The sequence below is a fragment of the Mugil cephalus genome, chromosome 8 (genome assembly GCF_022458985.1).
Source record: "Mugil cephalus isolate CIBA_MC_2020 chromosome 8, CIBA_Mcephalus_1.1, whole genome shotgun sequence".
Lineage (NCBI taxonomy): Eukaryota > Metazoa > Chordata > Actinopteri > Mugiliformes > Mugilidae > Mugil > Mugil cephalus.
Window position 1 is genome coordinate 28465805 of NC_061777.1, and position 14588 is coordinate 28480392.

The 14588-nt window shown below is 43.2% G+C and overlaps 1 pseudogene; it reads left to right on the forward strand.

The window, feature by feature from the left end:
• The first annotated feature begins 1263 nt into the window (after nucleotides 1-1263).
• LOC125012071 lies at nucleotides 1264-4039 on the forward strand (annotated as a pseudogene).
• The last annotated feature ends 10549 nt before the right edge of the window (nucleotides 4040-14588 follow it).

Here is a 14588-nt window from a genome sequence, read left to right on the forward strand (position 1 = left end):
TGGCGCTGCTTAGACAGGTCGGGGGGAGTGCTGCTCTACCGACCGGAGAAGGTGTGCCGCATAGTAATGCCCCGTGGCGTCCTGCACAACGTGGCACACCGCCACGGCATACCACTGCCAGAGTACATCCCCCCACCTGAGGAACTGGATGCCGGACCTCGGGAAGCGATACGGACCCGGTAGCGTGTCATTTCAACCACGTAAAGAGGCAAGGACACAATTTAGTTACTTATTCACAAGTGCATTTATTACCTTGCTAATATCGCCAAGGCCGGCAATTATTTGATCCAGACGATCATTGATGCCATGGATGGCTCTCACAATCTCGTTTTGTGACTCCAGCACCGCTTGGGTGAGAACACGGTCAGTCGGGCGGACGTCAGCTGCTGGCGTGGAGTTGCCGGGGCCATGCTGCCGGTGGAGAGGGTGGAGCTGGTGGGACCAGTGGAGACAGCGGGGTGCTCGGTGCCGGCGGAAGTGCCCTCTCCTTGGTCATTGTCTTTTCAGAAATAATGATAATAAAAAAAACTGAAGTGACTAAACATGAGTCAATGTGTTTAATATCCTGGCAACTTCACGCACGAACTATGTGTATTGTGAACAGCCTATTGTACGACCAGTATATGACAATATTTCTGAGTTTAACAAATTTACCTTGGGGATGATCTGTCACCTTCATGGGCTCCCACAACTCCGAGGAGAGCCATGTCACCCATTATGGCGGCCACTCTCTGGTCGAAGTGGGTCAGTTCGTCCCCTCCCGTCCCCTCCCGCCCGTTGCGGTCAAGTTCTGGCGGTGTGCCGAAATCCTCCGCTTCACCTCCATCTTCATATCGGACCATTTCTTTTTTACTTCAGTGTGTGCGCGCTCCTCTGATCCTACTGCATTCACAGCCTCACACACACGCTCCCACTCACTTCGCTTTCTTTTTGAGTTGATGCCCGATGACAGGCTACCAAACAGAATATGTCTACGGGTCTCCACTTCATTTAATAATACTTCTACTTCTGACTCGGTTTAGTTCCTCTTTTTTGCCTTACTCATTGTGAAAATCCAATCGTGCAGAGTGGGGAATCCGCGATGCAGGCCCTATTTAAATTAATTTGCATATTTAAATTGGGGCGTGGTCAGGGAGGATTTTGGCACTCCAACATGTGTGCTCAATTACACGTTGATTGGGATGTACAAACAAATAGTGCTTGGATCCAGGCGCACGCATACTTTGATACATCTGATTTTTTTGGGGCGGACACCAGTTTCTGATGATTGATGTTGGCAGTGACAGTCTTAGCTCTTCATTTATGTCATTACCAGACTCAATTGATTTGTCACAGAATGTAAATGGTTCAACTCACTGTTTCAATCACACCTTAGATCTTGTACTAACTTATGGCATAGAAACTGAAGGTCTAACAATATATTCTCATAACTGTCAAGTAAGGGGGGTTGAGGTGTTGGGGTGAGGACCCAGACGCAGGATTAATGATGAGGCAGGAAGTTCAAACAAAAGAAGTATTTAATAAACAAAAGTCGCTGCAAGGCAGGAAAAATCCATAATCCAAAAATCAAGGAAGCATGACGTGGCATGAAAAAGGAACATGGCAAGGAAAAACAAGGACGAGGAAACATGGAACATGGTGTGGAGACATGGAGTTAACATTAACGACGCAACAAGGAACAAAAGGAAAGGCAGGGCTATATATACACATGGGGACTGATGAATGACAAGACACAGGTGAGACGCATGAGGGCAATCACAGCAGGAGAAAGCAATTAACAATCACGAGACAAGGGGGCACAAAACAGGAAACCCAGAAACTTAACAAAATAAAACAGGAAACACAAGACATTACCCAGACACACATGACCAACCACAAGGAGACAGGACAGACAGAAACTAGATAACTTGACAAAATAAAACAGGGAACTTCAAAACATGATCACAAAATAAAAGACAGACATAGAACCTTGACAATGACCCTCTATGGTCTGATCATTTCATTGTAACATTTGAATTTACAGTAAGAGATTACACAGAAATTGGAAAGACATTTCGTTATGGTAGACACTTATCTGTGGATGCTGTGACTAGATATAAGGAATTAATTCCTTCAGTATTTACTTCAGTGCTTTATGTCAGTGATGTGGATGACAGCAACCACAGTCTAACTCCATCACAAATAGATTATTTTGTTGACAGCACGACAACATCACTTAGCTCATATCTAAATCTAGTTGCTCCTCTGAAAAAGAAGGTGGTAAATCGAAGGAGGGTAGTTCCATGGTATAATTCACAGTTGCGTGGTTCATAGCAGGCAGTTCGAAAGTTGGAAAGATTTGGCATTCCACTAGTTCTGAAGAAGCTCACAGAGCCTGCAAAGATGGAAAGTTTAACAACTTATAAAAACTAAAAAAAAAAAAAAAAGTCACAGCTCTGTTGAGCCATCTATTCCTTCAGCCCTCAGCAGTAATGATTTCATGAGCTTCTTTACTGACAAAATTGTTGGCATTAGAGATAAAATTCATAGCACCCCTCTATCTGTCAAAGATGTAAGTACAGTGGCATTAGAAACCTCTGCAGGACCTAGTCAATATTTGGATTATTTCTTTCTAATTGATCTTCTTGAGCTCACTTCAGTTATTACAGCATCTAAACCATCAACTTGTCTTCTAGACCCCATCCCAACTAAATTGCTCAAGGAGGTTTTTCCATTAATTAATACCTCCATATTAAATCAGATGAACTTATCTTTATTAGCTCAATATGTGCCCCCACCTTTTCAAACTGCTGTAATCAAACCATTACTTAAAAAACCCACTCTTGACCCAGATGTCTTAGCCAACTATAGGCCAATTTCCAACCTTCCTTTTATCTCTGAAGTTTTACAAAGGGTTGTTGCCAGTCTGATAGTTGATTATTTAACAGGAATGGTTTGTTTGAAGAGTTTCAGTCGGGTTTTAGAGCTCATCATAGTACAGAAACGGCTACGGTTAAAGTTACTAATGATCTCCTCATGGCTTCAGACGATGGACTTGTCTCTATACTTGTCCTGCTAGATTTCAGTGCTGCATTTGAAACTGTTGATCACTATATTCTACTACAGAGACTTGAAAGTGTGATCAAGATTACAGGAACTGCATTAGACTGGTTTGAATCATATCTGTCAGACAGATTCCATATTGTCCATGTAAACAACAATTCTTCTATATATACCAAAGGACTTCCTCAGAGTTCTGTGCTAGAACCAATATTATTCACATTATACATGCTTCCCTTAGGCAATATTATTAGAAAGCACGGCATACACTTACATTGCTATGCAGAAGATGCCCAGCTATATTTATCCATGAAACCAGATGAAATCAGGATTAGAATAATCAGATGGTTAAACTCCAAGCATGCCTTAAAGACATAAAGGCTTGGATGACCTGTAATTTTCTTTTTTTTCTTTTAAAATGCAGACAAAACAGAAGTCATTGTATTTGGCTCTAAACATGTCAGAGATTCATTATCTAATCATTCTAATCAATCTTCGTAATATCATCAAAATTAGGAACATCCTTTCTCAGAGTGATGTGGAAAAACTAGTTCATGCATTTGTGTCTTCCAGGCTGGATTATTGTAACTCATTACTGTCTGGCTGTCCAAGTAGGTCTTTAAAAAGCCTCCAATTGATTCAAAACGCTGCAGCAAGAGCACTGACAGGAATTAGCAAGAGAGATCATATTACTCCAGTTTTAGCTTCTCTTCATGGGCTCCCTTTAAAATCTAGAATTGAATTTAAAATCCTCCTCCTTACATACAAGGCCTTGAGAGGCCTAGCTCCATCATATATGAAAGACCTCATAGAATCATATTGTCCCAATAGATCACTACGATCTCAAAGTGCAGGTCTACTTGTGGTTCCTAGAATTTTTAAAAGTAGAATGGACGGTAGAACCTTCAGCTATCAGGCTCCTCTCCTATGGAACCAGCTCCCAGTTTGGGTTCAGGAGGCAGACACAGTCTCTACGTTTAAGGTCAGGCTTAAGGCTTTTCTTTTTGTTCCCTTAGTTATGCTGCTATAGACCTAGGCTGCAGGGGGATGATGCACTGAGGACATGTCCTCTCCTTTTTCTTCTCTGGCTCCTGTCCTCTTATATCTTATAATTTTATTTTCTATCTCTTCTAATTTATTTTCGGGGCGGCACAGTGGCTAGCGCTGATGCCTCCCAGCGAGAAGATCCGAGTTCAAGTCCACATGTGTGTGTGTGAGTGTGAATGGTTATATGTCTCAGTGTTAGCCCTGTGATAGGGTGGCGACCTGTCCAAGGTGTACCCCGCCTCTCGCCCGATGCCAGCTGGGATAGGCTACAGCAACCTCCGCGACCCTAGTGCAGGATTAAGCGGTATGCAAGATGAGATGAGATAACTTATTTTCTATTACTAATCACTGTGTCTCACTTTCTCCCCTCCCCTCCCCCTCCATCTTATTGTGAGGGTCTCTGGTCTGGAGTACTGAATATCTGACCTGTGGAGTCCTAAGCTACATCTGCTGTTCTGGCCTCATCAACCAACCCAGTCTTCATGGTCTGGAGTGCTGTGTATCAGACCTGAGGAGCTCCATAAACTACATCTGCCCCAGTCTTCATGGCCTCCTCCAGTTGTCCACTCCTACCTAGATGAACAATTCACCGACCTGTCCATGATTCCTGTTATACTCACAAACTGTCATATAAGACTATCAGCTATGTGTTATATTACTAGATCCTACGGCTCATGTCATTCCTTAGTCCATGACCCCTGACTTCTGACCCCACCCACCCACGTCCCTCCCCAGCTCCTCCCACGGTCGGAAAGCATTGACTAGTCGGAAAGCAGCTTTTCTGCCCTTTCTCCACTGAGCCCTCTCCAGGACAGGTAGGATGTGTCCCTGTCCTGCTAGTGTTTTGTGAGCTAATGCCTTACTTTGCTTACATGAGGCACATGGCTTACGTATTAAAGCAATGATTTCGTGTGTTGGTTTAAATGAAAATAAAATGAATTAAATGCATTCCTTTTGTCTTTACTGTCCAGGCTCTTATTTCACTCTGCCTCATATTTGTTTATAATAATCTTATATCTATTTATAACAACACCTCATTTGCACTACTTTACCTAAAGCTGACAAATACCACCTATGATATGAACATAGTCATTTATAATATTGTGCATATGGGGTAAAGATGCCAGACTTAGTTCATTTCTTGCTTAGTTCATTGCACCTTTTAATTACTCATAGTAACTTATAGCTGTTAATAATAGTGTCATATTCTTGTCACTTTACTTAGAGCTGACAAATAGCACTTATGATATTGCATAGCTGTTTATAAGGGTGTGCTGTATTGAGATGTATACATTATTATAACTTTATTACATATACTTATAACTACAGATATAAAGGATTATTGTAGAAGTCAAAACTCATTTTGTATCACTATGCACATTTAGCAAAGCAAAGTAATTATGATGCATCATAAAATTAACAAGTTACTGGGCAGATATTGACATATTTATAATGCACTATTCAGATTAAAATTATAATCATTCATAACCAGTTGTCATAATCCATCATGAAGTTGGTTATGACAACTTGTGATTATGTATAGATGGTAATAATGACCATTATAATGCTTGATAGACACCTTATAAAATAGTATGAGTGCATTCATAAGGCATTATAAATACAACCGTCATAGAAAGTGGTATTTATGTTTTATTTCTGATCCTAGCAGAAGGGAGCGGTGTTGGTTGAAGGGTAGTCACGTGTCTGACCACCCCTTATTACCGCATGCTGTGGACTAGGCTACATAGCTGGTGTCTGGTTGTGTCTTATTTCTGATATAGGCAGAATGAAGAAATGTTTGGTTGAAGTGTGGTCGCATTCCCATCATGTCTTACTTACTGCTTGTGGCTAGGCTAATTAGCTGGGTTTTTCTAGTTGTGGACTAGGCTACGTAGCTGGTGTCTGGTTGTGTCTTATTTCTGATATAGGCAGAACGAAGAAATGTTTGGTTGAAGTGTGGTCGCATTCCCATCATGTCTTACTTACTGCTTGTGGCTAGGCTAATTAGCTGGGTTTTTCTAGTTGTGGACATCTGTTGGTGCTGGCATTTCACTGATCACTTTTGTTTTTGAGGGGTCTACCTTGAGGTCTTCGCTGGACAAAACATGACCAAGATAGGTGACCTGGTTCAGCCAGAACCTGCACTTGTATGGAGGACCAATTCAGACATAATAAACAAACAAATAAATAAATAAATACCTGCCATAAATAACTCAATAAATAAACAAATACCTAAATATATGCCAGAAATAATGAATTAAATAAATAAATACCTAAATATGTGACATAAATGTAATTGATTTATTTACTGACCCACCACTTCACATGCACAAGAAATGGTATTCAGATGAGGGGGGCTATCCACACTGGCCAAATGTTCGCTCATTGATTGATCGATCCATCAGTGGATGAATCGACTTCACATGCCATTTTGCAGCCAGCCCGGTAGCTTGATTTGAAATGACAGCAGGTAGGAGCTTATATAGACATTCATGGACAATGAAGAGTAGACATAGCATTGACTGCTCCAGTGCAAGAAATGTCGCCGCTATCTTGCACCAGTTTAAACCTAGCCTCCAGCTGCAGCTGATTAGGCACTGAAGCACTGGATCGGAGCACCGTGCAGCTTCTCCCAAAACAGGACTGTTCACAAGTAAAATTCAACATCTCTATTGGTAGTTGATTCACTAGTTACTGTCCTGTAATAATCAGTTAAATTGTAGCTAGCTAATTAGGGCTAACTCATCTTTAGTGCTAGCTCTAAAAGTTATGCTATGAAAATTAAATCTATGAAACTTCACTGATCATGTATTTATAACACAGATGTAGATTACAGCTGACTTAATGAATGCCTAGAAATAAGTCTAGTGTCACACTAGACTTATTTCTAGGCATTCATTCATTCAGCCTAGTGTGACACTAAAAGTGTCACACTAGGCTATGGTATATAATACAGGTGCAGCCAGGATAACTTGGAGCTTCTGTTGAATTCAATCAGAGCCTCAGGTACGGTTCATGCTTTTCTAATTACAATGAATTCTACAAATATATTTAATATTTTTTTATGTGCTGTATGTTTTGTATGTGTTTTCCCTACAAAGGGAATGGAACAATAATCCATCTGCACACCAGTTCCAGTTCATCTTCCACTGTCTGATGGTTTGTCCTCAGTCAGATGACGTGGTGGTGCAGGACAACACTGTCCCTGTCTGCAGTGGACATGTCCTCTGACAACATTTCAGCTCCGAGGCACAGAGGATGTTTTCTTGCTCAGGGAACACATTGAGGAGATACTGGATTGCAGGCCAGCGCTTTGCTGCTGTTCCGCGCCCGTGACGCGCCCGGTGGGTGTTGACAGCGAGTGCACGAGTGCAGGATGGACCAAATCCGCACTGCTTACGTGACGCGGACGGATCCAGTGGATTTATGGGGTTACAGAGCTGAAGCTCAAACAAGAATGTGTTACTAGGTGGATATTATTTTTGGTAATGAATTAATTTCATCAACAAAAAATCTGCTGGCTCTTTTTGTGAGCTGAGCCAAAAGAACCTCTCTAAAAACAGCCGGAATGCCCATCACTAGCAGCTAAGCGCCTTAGATCCAGCCTGCATTCGCTGCTCCATTTCTGGGACTACTACTCAACTACTGGGATGGCTGTGAAAAGGCAGTCGATCTGTGCACTCATGGATCGATCAACCAATCAGAAAACATTCAGCCAGTATGGACAGCGCCCCTCATTTGAATAACATTTCATCATTTCATGCATGCTGAAGTTTAATTTCTGGCATATATTTAGGTATTCATTTATTTATTTCTCGCATATATTTATGTATTTATTTATTTAACTATTTCTTGCATATATTTAGGTATTTATTTATTGTCTTGTCAGAATTGGTCCTCCATGCACTTGAGAGGACTGAGTCTCAAGTTCACCTCACTGGCACGGTTAAGCACTTCTCTCAAGTTATGTTCTTCCACAGTCTTACTACCAATGAGTATGTCATCAAATATAATTGCACAGGGATATCCAGCTAAAATCTGCTCCATGGAGTGCTGTTCATTAATACACAGGACGAGATGTTACAATCTTTTGTGCCACAATCTAAGGCAAAACTCCTTTAGAAGCCCAGTCCAACTGGACAACCAACCAGCAGACCAGTGGTCAGCTACTAACTAACCTAGCCAGCAGCAGTAGGTAATAGAGATGATGGGAATGCGACTACCCTCGAACCAGACATCTCTACCTTCTGCCTATGTCAGAAATGGGATACAATTAGCCTAGCCACAGAAATAAAACACAAGCTAATTAGCCTAGCCACCAGCAGTAGGTAATAGAGATGATGGGAATGCGACTACACTCGGACCAGACATCTCTTCCGTCTGCCTATGTCAGAAACGAGATACAATTAGCCTAGCCACAGAAATAAAACACCGGCTAATTAGCCTAGCCACCAGCAGTAGGTAATAGAGATGATGGGTATGCGACTACACTCGAACAAGGCATCTCTTCCGTCTGCCTATGTCAGAATCAAGATACAATTAGCCTAGCCACAGAAATAAAACACCGGCTAATTAGCCTAGCCACCAGCAGTAGGTAATAGAGATGATGGGTATGCGACTACACTCAAACAAGGCATCTCTTCCTTCTGCCTCGGACCAGGCATCTCTTCCTTCTGCCTATGTCAAAATAACACTATCACACACCAGCTAATTAGCCTAACCACCAGCAGTAGGTAAAAAATGATGGGACATGCGACTATGCTTCAAACAACATTCCTCCCCTCTGCCAAGATCAGCAGTTACACACAAGAAAACGCCAGCAAACAAGCCTAACTAGCAACAGTGGGCAGTGTGCTGCACATCATTGGGATTTTCAAGTGGGCACCTCCCTTCGCCGATGTTTCGTTAAGCTAGGCCCACGACACCTCAAGAAGGCTTAACAGTGAGCTCCAGTGTCCCGGAGTCAACCCCCTCAATGCAGCCACCACGTCACTGTGTGCCTTTCAACCGACAGTTTAGGTTAATCTTACTACAACTGCTACCTATTGACAGTACATAGCCAGCCTTACCTTTAGCATGCTCCCCAGTTTGCATGCTTCCTCCGTAGCCACAACCACTGACTTGCTCGCTCCGCTGCCAGGGACATGTTCTTTACAGCAACCCTCTGTTCTTTTCCGCAAATGCCTAACTCACACAGGAGAGCAATGGCGCATTTCCACTGGCCTCCACAGCCTCGCTGCTCCACTTCTGATGCCCACTCTGCGTATCTATCTCTCTTGCGCTCATTCGCCTCTTCAACTCTGTCTTCCCACGGGACAGTTAATTCCACAAAATACACTATCCTTTATTTCTCAGACCACAACAGCAAGTCTGGTCTTTTGAGGGTCACGGCTATCTGCTGTGGAACACTCAAACGGCCATCTAAATCGGTCCTCAGCTCCCAGGCTCCGGCCACACTTAACTGCCCCACTCTCTGCCTGTATCTCGCTGGTCTGGCCTTATCTCCCTCCCCAACAAACATAATATGCTCATTCTCCTTTCTAGCAGATGAGGAATTTGCTACAATCCGTTTTTTCTCAGTTGCAGCTGCTAAGCATTTCAGAACCGCTGTGGCACCAGGTGTACCTCCCTTGGAAGAGGCTAACGCTGAAACCTGTCAAAATGTGGCTAAGTGTACATTCACAAGAACAAAGTGGGCAGGCAGCGTCCTCCCCTAACCACTGGTTTAAGTTTTGGGGAGATGGCAGCACATTATAAATTGCCCCTATCATAAATCTAATCCTGCTAGCCTCCATGCTCCACAGCTCTCTCCACGACACCTTCTTTTCTCTACACTCTCCCAGTTCACTCACTGTCCTTGCTTAGCCTGTAACACTGATTTAGTGCATCTCATTGCTTCCTCTTGCCTATGAATTTCTTCCACTACCATCCTCTTCTTTTCTGCTGTGGATGCCTTGCTCCACAGAGGTTTCCCTGTACACAGTCACAGGCCACTACGCTCTTGCTGCACATGCCCCATAATATCCCTGAGCCTGAGGGCAGCCTGTGCCTCCTGAACCGCGTCTCTTGGGTTCCACTTCCGAGGTCCCAGCCGATATGGGACCTCTTTCCACCTTGATGGGCTAACATCACACTGCTTGCCTATTTCTCAGATTGGTGGAATATCAGAGGGGAGTGCCATTTCCTAAACCTTTCCTTATCTTTGTGTACCTTCACCCAGTACTCCTCAAGTTCCTGCTCTCCACCCTTCTTAAAGCTGCCAGCCGCTCCTTCACACCTGCCTGTAAGCAATGAATGCCTTTCTTCTCCTCCTCTGTAGCCTTTTCCACTGCCTCTTAAGCATTCTCCTCTCCTGTATTAGTCTATCGATTTCCTGCTGACGCTTAGACCTAACTACTTCTCCCTCTGGTTTCTTCCACTTCTCACTAATGCCAAATCTTTCCTTACCATAATTGTAGATTATATCTCCCATCCTCTCCAACTTATTATCTACCGTCCCCTTTAGTTTACCTAGAGCACTGACCAAATCATTATTGATGTCCTCCCACTTTCTAGTTTCAGCTGAGCCTGGCCACTTCACCCTTGGTTTCTGACCACTGAACTTCTCCCTCCTTGGCTGGCTGCGCTCTTGTTCTGCCTCCGTGCTCATACCTGCCTCAACGTTAGGATGCTGAAATACCCAACTGCCTTACATATGTTGAAATTGAGTCTTTCCATTGTGATGTTGGACCGTAGGTTGGATATCTCACAAAACTTTATTTTCAGGCATTTCTGATCCTCCTTGGATGCAGCACGAATGAGGACTTGTCCTCCCTTGCCAGGTGCTCTCACTTCTGTTGCATACACAAAAGACCATTCCCGTTCAATGGCATCTGGTCCTGCCAAGTTGAGGAGAATGTATGCTCGGGTCCGGGCTGGCTTGTCAGAGTGTGCCGCCGCGACAAAAATGTCAAAATCCTGTTTGAAGATCCGGCAGTTTTCACTGATGTTGCTGATGATGCTATCAAAGACGAGAGGGTCGGGACGCCGAAACCCAATGCAGACTTATTACTCACAACCTGTTTTATTAACCAACATGATGAGGATACAATAAGACAACATACAGGCAGGTGGCACCTAACAGTGTAACCTTCTGGCCCCTGACCCCTTAACCTGTATAACAGAGTGTTCCCCAGTACAGTGTATGCAGTGGTTCATTTTTTTTTTGTCCAAGAGTCTCAAGATAACAGAGAACATAAATGTGACCAGACATAGACATAAGAATACGAGTCAAGGATAAAAGATAGAAATAAAAAAATCTTAAAAATAGTGTAAGAATGAGGTAGTAGTTACAAGTAATATTCCGAAAATATACAGTCCAAACTACATACATAGACATGAGATATATAGACGTGCTATTACCCAAGCCATTGACCATAAGCCTGCTAACAGTTAGAGGTGCCGCTGACTGCGGCTGCTTTCCTGTCCAGCCAGGGTGGGGTGAAGGGAGTGACTGTCACAGTTCAGGATGCTCTAAATATTCCTAATGTAGCACCTATCAGTGACAGTCCCCACAGAGTCAATACTCCTCCCAGAACCGGGCCAGCCCTACAGATGAGCTTGACCACACCTCCTGTCTTTTTCTGTCATGCTCCGGTACCCTCCCCAGCTGGAGACTTCTGTTGAAGATGTGCTGGAGGGGCACAGCCATTTGAACAGTCCTTCAGCAGCCTGGGGCACACACCATCTGGTCCAACTGCTTTGTGTGGTTGTAGCCTCCTGAGCTCCGGATGTTCCGCTGCCTGTCTTGTCAGATGACCAAGAGGTGGAGGTGCTCGGGGGGGTGTCAAACCTGTTGAAAAACAAGTTGAGCTGGTTGGCCTTTTCCACACCTCCTTCCATCACCTGACTACTCTTCCTTCCATAGCCTGTGATTGTCCTCATCCCCCTCCACACCTCTCTGGTGTCATTGTTCCTCAGCTTGCTCTCCACTTTCCGTCTGTAGTCCTGTTATGACTGGGGGTCATAATCTTGTTTTTTTTTTGTGCTGACAGCTCTCTCTCTCCTCCTCCCCTTTACATAGAGAATAATTCAGGTGTGTGTGTGTGTGTGAGGGAATTCCAGGTGCTCATCAACTCCTGATTACCACGTGACCGGTTACCACCTACAGATTGGCTGACTCTGCAGTTAAAGCTCCAGCTGAAGCTGCCGACATCCTCCCTACTCTCCCCTTTCTCATCAGACTGCAGCCAGTGTGTGTGTGTGCGTGAGTGTGACCATGAGAGAGAGCTCAACTAAGTGGGACTACATTCTGTCCATTATTTAGACTGAGGCTCAACTTGTGTTGCTAACTATTAGCATTTTGTGATTATTGTTAATACTGTAAATAGGTATATATAATTCTTTAGAGTAGCTGATTTCAGTAGGAGGGAGAAGCCTTTTTAAGTTGATTCCTTTTCTCCTGGTTATGCCTATAGGAGCATTTTGACTGTCTTTTGTTTTCACCTTTATTTTGGAGCAGGTCAGATAGGGTCCTCATTTAGCTCTTGTTGTTTATTGTTTTGGCATTGCTCCACTCTGAAGACTAAAATGACTAATAAACTGCTACTCTAAACAAAATCAGATCGCATACGTGGCTGTCCTCCTTGGGAGTGGGAAGGGGCACTTTATCATGTGTGACCCAGGTGCCCCTAGACCTGGGCCATAACAGTCCTGCTTTGCTTGTCTCAGACAGTTTACACAATTCCACAGTCTACATCTTCTCCATCAACACTAGAAGCCCCCAACCGTATACTCTAATCTGTGCAGCCAAGACAGTCCTTCAGGGCTCACGTGTCCACTTCCTGAATATGCGGTGAGACGCATGCAGCCTCCGTATGGAGGGGATGTAGGAGGGCTGAAGGTAGACCAGGTTGTGGTCTGATATATCCAGGTGGTAGGGCTGCAGCACTGTAAGCATACGCGTCGCCAAACACTTTTTACCAGGGCACGTGCCCCGCTAAACACGCGCTGTGCCCCCCTGTAAAATTCCAGATGAAATGAATGAGTCTGTTTTTTATCACAGAGAGTTTATGATCACAGAATAACATCCGAACTCAGGAGATACTGAATGGAACGGGCGACAAGTAGCGCGCAAAATTGAAATAGTCTACAAACACTGCTGTGGATCATAGATACGGATGCGCTGTCAGCGGACAGCCTGGCTGGCGTCATGGATATCAGACAGTTCTTTAAAAACAGAGAGGATCGAGACAAGGAAGCAGGGAGAAGGAGAAATGTGAATGAGAGGGAGAGAGGTAGGTTTAGCTTTTTTTTTTGCACTGAGCCAGATGTTAATGGGAATCATTTCGTGAGAGAGAGCTCAGCTATCCACACATTGACCTACCGTAGCCTACGTTACTCTGTTGGCTGGGATCAGGCTGTTATTAAATACTTAGAACAGAAGACATACAGATTCAATATTCAAATGAATTCATTAACACTCGAAAAAAAACGAATAGGCCTTGTTTATGTCGTCATGTCTGGAAAAGTGTAAATTTTCCTTTTACTGTCGCAGAAGGAGGAATAGACATAACGTTACTCATACAGCCATCAAAAGTTCTGTCTGAAACTCTGTCAAAAAATAAAAAATAAAAAAATAGAAGAAACTCAGGCCGTGATTTCATTTTTAACTTATGACATATATAAATAAAAAATACAACTGGCGGTATTTTTCCTCAGATTACAGTGACAGATGTGTGTGTGCGTGTGTGTCCGTGAGGGTATGCATGCATGCATGCTTTATGCATGTGTGTGTATGTATGTTTATAAGCATTACAGATTACAGTACAGTCCCTGTATTTTTCCTTGTGTGTGTGTGTGTGTGTGTATGTGTGTGTGTGTGTGTGTGTGTGTGTGTGTGTTGCACAAAGCTGGGTAGACTAGAGGTGAGGCTGGTATGGTTAATAATTCCATGGAATGTGCAATAATTATTAACCAAATGTTAAAAAGTAAAGTTCAAGTACTCCTGGGAAATGGGACCAAAGCTCTCAGACTTAGGGCATTTCCTGACAATTTTACAGCCATAATAACAAAATATGTCCAAATCGCCATTCTTAGCCTCAATAGGCTTTAAGTCCCCGGAAAGCACAATAATTACCTCGGGGTGTTGCGCTTGTACTCATAACGGAGGCTGTGACATTTATGCTATAAAAAGTTATATTTAAAGTTGAGTTTTGGTGGTTAAGTAAATACTTTTTTTTTTTTTTTTAAATCATTGATTAATTGTGTTTATCAATAGTGACTTCAATATCAATCAAAATAATCGTGATTATTATTTTTTCCATAATCGTCCGGCCCTACACCGGGCGAGAGGCGATTATTATTATTACAATTATTTGTAATAAATAAAGTACTGTTTGTCTGACCAATTACGTGAAATTGGCACACCTGATGGTCTCTCACGGCACTCTAATGTCTGCACACTATCTTAGTTGCTTATTGCCAGGTCGTCGTTCATCTTCCCGCAGGCAACTACGCATTTT